Consider the following 8,060-nt stretch of genomic DNA (forward strand, 5'->3'; position numbering starts at 1 on the left):
GGAACATAGAGAGGTGTATATTCCTAGCCTGTTATCCTCCCACCATACTGCATTCCCTGTTCCCTGTTACCTAGGAACATAGAGAGGTGTATATTCCTAGCCTGTTCTCCCCCCACCATACTGCATTCCCTATTACCTAGGAACATAGAGAGGTGTATATTCCTAGCCTGTTATCCTCCCACCATACTGCATTCCCTATTACCTAGGAACATAGAGAGGTGTATATTCCTAGCCTGTTATCCCCCCACCATACTGCATTCCCTATTACCTAGGAACATAGAGAGGTGTATATTCCTAGCCTGTTATCCTCCCACCATACTGCATTCCCTATTACCTAGGAACATAGAGAGGTGTATATTCCTAGCCTGTTATCCTCCCACCATACTGCATTCCCTGTTCCCTGTTACCTAGGAACATAGAGAGGTGTATATTCCTAGCCTGTTCTCCCCCCACCATACGGCATTCCCTATTACCTAGGAACATAGAGAGGTGTATATTCCTAGCCTGTTATCCTCCCACCATACTGCATTCCCTATTACCTAGGAACATAGAGAGGTGTATATTCCTAGCCTGTTATCCTCCCACCATACTGCATTCCCTATTACCTAGGAACATAGAGAGGTGTATATTCCTAGCCTGTTATCCTCCCACCATACTGCATTCCCTATTACCTAGGAACATAGAGAGGTGTATATTCCTAGCCTGTTATCCTCCCACCATACTGCATTCCCTGTTCCCTGTTACCTAGGAACATAGAGAGGTGTATATTCCTAGCCTGTTCTCCCCCCACCATACTGCATTCCCTATTACCTAGGAACATAGAGAGGTGTATATTCCTAGCCTGTTATCCTCCCACCATACTGCATTCCCTATTACCTAGGAACATAGAGAGGTGTATATTCCTAGCCTGTTATCCCCCCACCATACTGCATTCCCTATTACCTAGGAACATAGAGAGGTGTATATTCCTAGCCTGTTATCCTCCCACCATACTGCATTCCCTATTACCTAGGAACATAGAGAGGTGTATATTCCTAGCCTGTTATCCTCCCACCATACTGCATTCCCTATTACCTATGAACATAGAGAGGTGTATATTCCTAGCTTGTTATCCCCCCACCATACTTTATTCCCTGTTGCACAAGGTTCTCCTCAGAGATACAAAGGGCGGCCTGTTGAAGTGTTTGGCAATGGCTCAACTCAACCATGGCCGTTTTAACTCCATATCCTTTAGCTGAATGCCTTCAGTTCCTCAAGTGTTAAAAGGAGAACATTGCACTGAAAGGCTGGTGGGAAATGGAACAATACTGGTCCGTACTGCTGCTTTCTGTCCTAGATTAAATGTATGTCATATGTACAATCCTATATATACTATATATCATGGTCATATAAATTATGTACAATCCTCTCAATCTGTATACATTCTTGGTTTAAATATATATATATATATATATATATATATATATATATATATTCCAAGGGTGTATACAGATTGAGAGGATTGTACATATATTACCATTAATTGATTGAATAAATTAATTGAATACAGACAATCTTTCCACTGAGCTGATAAATGCTGAGAAAATATATTTTGACAAAGCACCAATAACCGAGAATATGGTTAAAACAAACAATTAAAAAACGTAATATATTATAATCTAAGAACTAAAACCATTTACCATTTAAATGACAGAAATAATGGTAAACAAAATGAAAATAAAGACCTCTGAATTGTTTTGTGATATAATAACACCAGTTATGTAAAGAAACCTTCTCAAAGCTTCCATACCTTCTCGGGTTATTTGAGCGTAGTTGGATCTCTTCCTCTTTCCCTGTCTCTGTTGCAGTAGTAACCCAAACTGTAGAGGAACATACAGTACACCTGTATATATACTGGACTGTACCGTCAGGCAGGGATGGAGAGAGGAGGGTGAGGTCTGTCTGTTACAGTACACACTAATCATTAACTTCTAGGGTTTTCCATGGCCACAACATATCCAATCTTTTTATCAGATGTCAATCAATCAATGTGGACCATAAGGGGAAGGACTACCCTGAACCTAACTTGGTAACAACGTGTAAATCATTACCTACGCTACAAGTCAAAAGTCTGGACACACCTACTCATTCCAGGGTTTTTCTTTCTTTTTTAAATTTTCTACATTGTAGAATAATAGTGAAGACATTAAAACTATGAAATAACACATACAACATAACCAAAAAAGGGATAAACAATTCAAAATATATTTTATATTTGAGATTCTTCAAAGTAGCCACCTTTGGACACTCTTGGCATTCTCTCAACACACACACATAGGTCATGATTTTCAATCTTTACTAACGATACTGGCTTGAGAAAAGCCAGTGTGTCTATGTATGCGGATGACTCAACACTATACATGTCAGCTACTACAGAGACTGAAATGACTGCAACACTTAACAAAGAGCCTCATACAGTTTCAGAATGGGTGGCAAGAAATAAGATAGTTCGAAATATTTCACAAACTAAAATCATTGTATTTGGGACAAATCATTCACTAATCCCTAAACTCATCTAAATCTTGTAATGAATAATGTGGAAACTGAGCAAATGAAGGAGGCTAAACTGCTTGGGGTAACCCTGGATTGTAAACTGTCATGGTCAAAACATATTGATGTAACGGTAGCTAAGATGGGGAGAGGTCTGTCTACAGTGAAGTGCTGCTCTGCTTTCTTGACATCGCTATCAACAAGACAATTCCTACAGGCTCTAGTTTTGTTGCCCCTTGACCCCTGCCCAGTCATACTGTCAAGTGCCACAAAGGGGGACATAGACACATTACAATTGGCCCAAACAGAGCAGCATGACCGACACTTAGATGTACACTTAGATGTACACTTAGATGTACACTTAGATGTACACTTAGATGTACACTTCGATGTACACTTCGATGTACACGGAGAGCCAGCATTGATACTATGCATGTCAATCTCTCCTGGCTCAGGGTGGAGTAGAGATGAACTGCATCACCGCTTGTCTTTGTGAGAGGTATTGACAGGTTGAAATCACGAGCGGACTATTTAAGCGACGAGCGCTCAGCTCAAACACCCATACATACCCCGCAGGACATGCCACCAGCTCAAACACCCATACATACCCCGCAGGACATGCCACCAGCTCAAACACCCATACATACCCCGCAAGACATGCCACCAGCTCAAACACCCATACATACCCCGCAGGACATGCCACCAGCTCAAACACCCATACATACCCCGCAGGACATGCCACCAGCTCAAACACCCATACATACCCCGCAGGACATGCCACCAGCTCAAACACCCATACATACCCCGCAGGACATGCCACCAGCTCAAACACCCATACATACCCCGCAGGACATGCCACCAGCTCAAACACCCATACATACCCCGCAGGACATGCCACCAGCTCAAACACCCATACATACCCCGCAGGACATGCCACCAGCTCAAACACCCATACATACCCCGCAGGACATGCCACCAGCTCAAACACCCATACATACCCCGCAGGACATGCCACCAGCTCAAACACCCATACATACCCCGCAAGACATGCCACCAGCTCAAACACCCATACATACCCCGCAGGACATGCCACCAGCTCAAACACCCATACATACCCCGCAGGACATGCCACCAGCTCAAACACCCATACATACCCCGCAGGACATGCCACCAGCTCAAACACCCATACATACCCCGCAGGACATGCCACCAGCTCAAACACCCATACATACCCCGCAGGACATGCCACCAGCTCAAACACCCATACATACCCCGCAAGACATGCCACCAGCTCAAACACCCATACATACCCCGCAGGACATGCCACCAGCTCAAACACCCATACATACCCCGCAGGACATGCCACCAGCTCAAACACCCATACATACCCCGCAGGACATGCCACCAGCTCAAACACCCATACATACCCCGCAGGACATGCCACCAGCTCAAACACCCATACATACCCCGCAGGACATGCCACCAGCTCAAACACCCATACATACCCCGCAAGACATGCCACCAGCTCAAACACCCATACATACCCCGCAGGACATGCCACCAGCTCAAACACCCATACATACCCCGCAGGACATGCCACCAGCTCAAACACCCATACATACCCCGCAAGACATGCCACCAGCTCAAACACCCATACATACCCCGCAAGACATGCCACCAGCTCAAACACCCATACATACCCCGCAGGACATGCCACCAGCTCAAACACCCATACATACCCCGCAGGACATGCCACCAGCTCAAACACCCATACATACCCCGCAAGACATGCCACCAGCTCAAACACCCATACATACCCCGCAAGACATGCCACCAGCTCAAACACCCATACATACCCCGCAGGACATGCCACCAGCTCAAACACCCATACATACCCCGCAAGACATGCCACCAGCTCAAACACCCATACATACCCCGCAAGACATGCCACCAGAGTTCTCCAAGTCCAGAACAGACTATGGGAAACACACAGTACTACATAGAGCCATGACTACATGGAACTCTATTCCACATCACGGAACTCAGACAAGCAGTATAATCAGATAAAAAACCCCAGATAGAACTACATCTTATGGAACAACGTGGACTGTGAAGAGACACACACACACACAGCATTCGCAAACACATGCTAACACACACACTCTCCACACAAACACATTTTAATATTGTTATTTTGCTGTATCATTGATTTTGTATTGTAGATATGTTGTGGTAGAGTAGTGTGTAATAATGTGTTGTATTGTAGACATGTTGTGGTAGTGTGTAATGTGTTGTATTGTAGACATGTTGTGGTAGTGTGTTATAATGTGTTGTATTGTAGACATGTTGTGGTAGAGTAGTGTGTAATAATGTGGTGTATTGTAGACATGTTGTGGTAGAGTAGTGTGTAATAATGTGTTGTATTGTAGATATGTTGTGGTAGAGTAGTGTGTTATAATGTGTTGTATTGTAGACATGTTGTGGTAGAGTAGTGTGTAATAATGTGTTGTATTGTAGATATGTTGTGGTAGAGTAGTGTGTAATAATGTATTATATTATGTATTATATTATTGCATTTAATTGTGATTGGACCCCAGGAAGAGTAGATGGTGCCTTGACAACAGCCAATGGGGATCCATAATAAACACAAATACACACACAAAATACTGGATTATCCAAGCAGAATCATTAAATATCTTTCTTTACTGTAAATCAGTAATGAGGTTTGAAAGAATTCTGAATGGTTTTATGGTATTAGTTTCACAGGCGCTCTGAAGAGATGACTGTTGATGTTAGAGAAGGTAATTACTTCGAAAGGAACATTATTAAAGATATTTTTTCATTTTTTCCTATCAGCCATGAGGGTGACCAAAATAATTCTGGGTGGTAACATCATTCTTCATGGTTCAGGACAGGTAGTGGATACTGATGACTAGGGAGAGGATGGCACTAACGTTAGAGTGGATTCTTTATGGTGTGATAATATTACTTCACAAGGCATGCGGACAGGTACATTTCTGGGATTGCTATTTGGCGTCGCTAAGGTAATCAGCGTTTATTACCGTTCGTCACAGATAACTCACCGGGTGCACACTGGTTGAATCAACATTGTTTCCACATCATTTCAATTAAATTACATTTAACCAACGTGGAAGAGATGGTGAATTGACGTCTGTGCCCAGGGGGTTGTCTGGAATGTTCTGAAGAGTTGTTTTGATAACCAGTGCAAGAAGCACCTGACATCAGACTCATTGACCCATCAGCTAACGTAACAGTTTCCATGGCGATATCCTATGTTCACAGGTTACATGTGTGTATATGCTTGTGTTTTAATATGTGTGTGTGTTTTAATATGAGCTATAGTGTATTTACAAGTTCACAGTCTCATGCTTTCTGCTTAGCTGGGCAGCTCAGCCCAGTTTTATAACAGCAGTTAAAGGGCGAAGCCTCTTCTGACGTCCCTAGGAAACCCTGTCCTGTCACTGCCCTGATCACAGATTACCAACCCATATTCACCTCTTTGACTCTGACCCCAGTCTGCAGACACACACACACACACACACACACACACACACACACACACACACACACACACACACACACACACACACACACACACACACACACACACACACACACACACACACACACACACACACACACACACACACACACAGTACCTGCTGTACCCCTGGGAGTGGAGGGGGCAGGAGACAGAGGGGAGGGGACAGTGACAGTATCAGAGGGTCCTGCCCAGGCCCCCTTGGTGAGGTGTGGATCTGTTATGTTGTCATGGTAACGTTATATGACTCTAAAAGGTTAATAAGGGATTGTGTGGGACAGGTCACAGAGTCGGGGATAGCAGCTGATAATTGATAACAGTATGTTCAGTTGATACAGTGAAGATCATGATAATCACCAGTAGATGGAGTCAGAGAGGGCGTGTTTCTTTATCATGATAATTGACATTTGTTTGGTAAAAACAGCAGGATAAATACACACGTAGGTAGAGTCCAATCTGTGTTTGTGTTTTGCGTTTGAATGTTTTATTATTTCTAAATTAAATATCTATAAAATATGAATGACAAAAATGATAATGCATTAAACCGATAATGCATTAAACCGATAATGCATCCATTTAAACTCTTAATGCATGTATCTTCATGTTTTAATGTTCCATCTCCTTGATCCTCATATAATCTGTTCATTATATTAACCATGCATGAGTTCTGCTTATTTTCCATCCTTATTACAATAACAGTGGATGTATGGACTTCATCACTGTCACCATAATGTAAAAGATGGGAACATTGAAGAGGGGATTAAAAATAAAGTTTGAAGCTACAGTCTGCGATTGGTACATACATTTTTGGACTTATAAATGAATTACATATCTTTTTTTTTGAATCACAGACCCCCACCGGCTGCCCTCATAAACTGGTTGATAACAGAATACAACCCTATTGTAATGAGAACCATGCTTTTATTAAATAACTATTACGTGATATAATCATACATGCCATTTAGCAGATGCTTTTATCCAAAGCAACTTATAGTCACGTGTGCAACCATTTCACATATTGGCCCCGGGAATCAAACCCACAATCCTGGCGTTGCAAACACTATGCTCTACAAACCAAGCTACAGAGGACCACACTACACTATGTACAGGGCTGTATTCCGTCATCTGTCGTTTACTAGGGCCGACAGGCTAGGATAAGTGGTCAGGGTGATGATGTGATGCTGCAGAGTGGGTGGATTTACAGTAGTCAATCAGGAAGTAGAACATATTTTATGAAGCTACAATGCTACATTTAGTGAATGTCTATTGGTTAAAAACATTGGTATTTTGGACTCCATGACGTGGCCCTTATCAAGTAGTGGTGTCCCTTCAGTGGAGCCAGGTGGGGAATTGGCCAGAGTGGTGATGTCATGTTGTTCCAGAGTGGTGATGTCATGTTGTCCCAGAGTGGTGATGTCATGTTGTTCCAGAGTGGTGATGTGATGTCACAGATTTGGTACATCATTGCGCAAGTTAGGCTACACATCATGAAATATGAGACAAACGACAGACAGTAGCGTAGGCTACAAGTATCAAAATAGATTGAACGTGAATATATGATTGAAATAGGCCTATAACCTAATGTATTTATATTTGAATGCAGTCATCTTTGTATTTGTAGTCAACTTTGTTCTAAAGTTATTGGCACTCACAGAGAAATTGATAAAACGTGTGATTCTATGTTTAGCAGACATCTTCGGTGTGTGAAGTGACACGGGGAGCAACAAAACATTTAATGAAGCACTTAGCTGTTCTACGTGTGGTCCGAGGCAGACCTTAGACTACGAGTCTTTTCAAGTGCAACGTTAATAACGACGGTTTTGGGAAACAGCTCGGATTAAATGTTCCTACAAAGGTTCTGAAGATGAACTTAGCCTTAAGATTATTTTGGGAAACCGGGCCCAGGCTAGTTTCACAGGCTACTAAACTACCTCCGTATCATAACAAAACAAATATCATGAGTCACAAA

Source organism: Salvelinus alpinus, chromosome 6, assembly GCF_045679555.1.
Source record: "Salvelinus alpinus chromosome 6, SLU_Salpinus.1, whole genome shotgun sequence".
NCBI classification, from domain to species: Eukaryota; Metazoa; Chordata; class Actinopteri; order Salmoniformes; family Salmonidae; genus Salvelinus; species Salvelinus alpinus.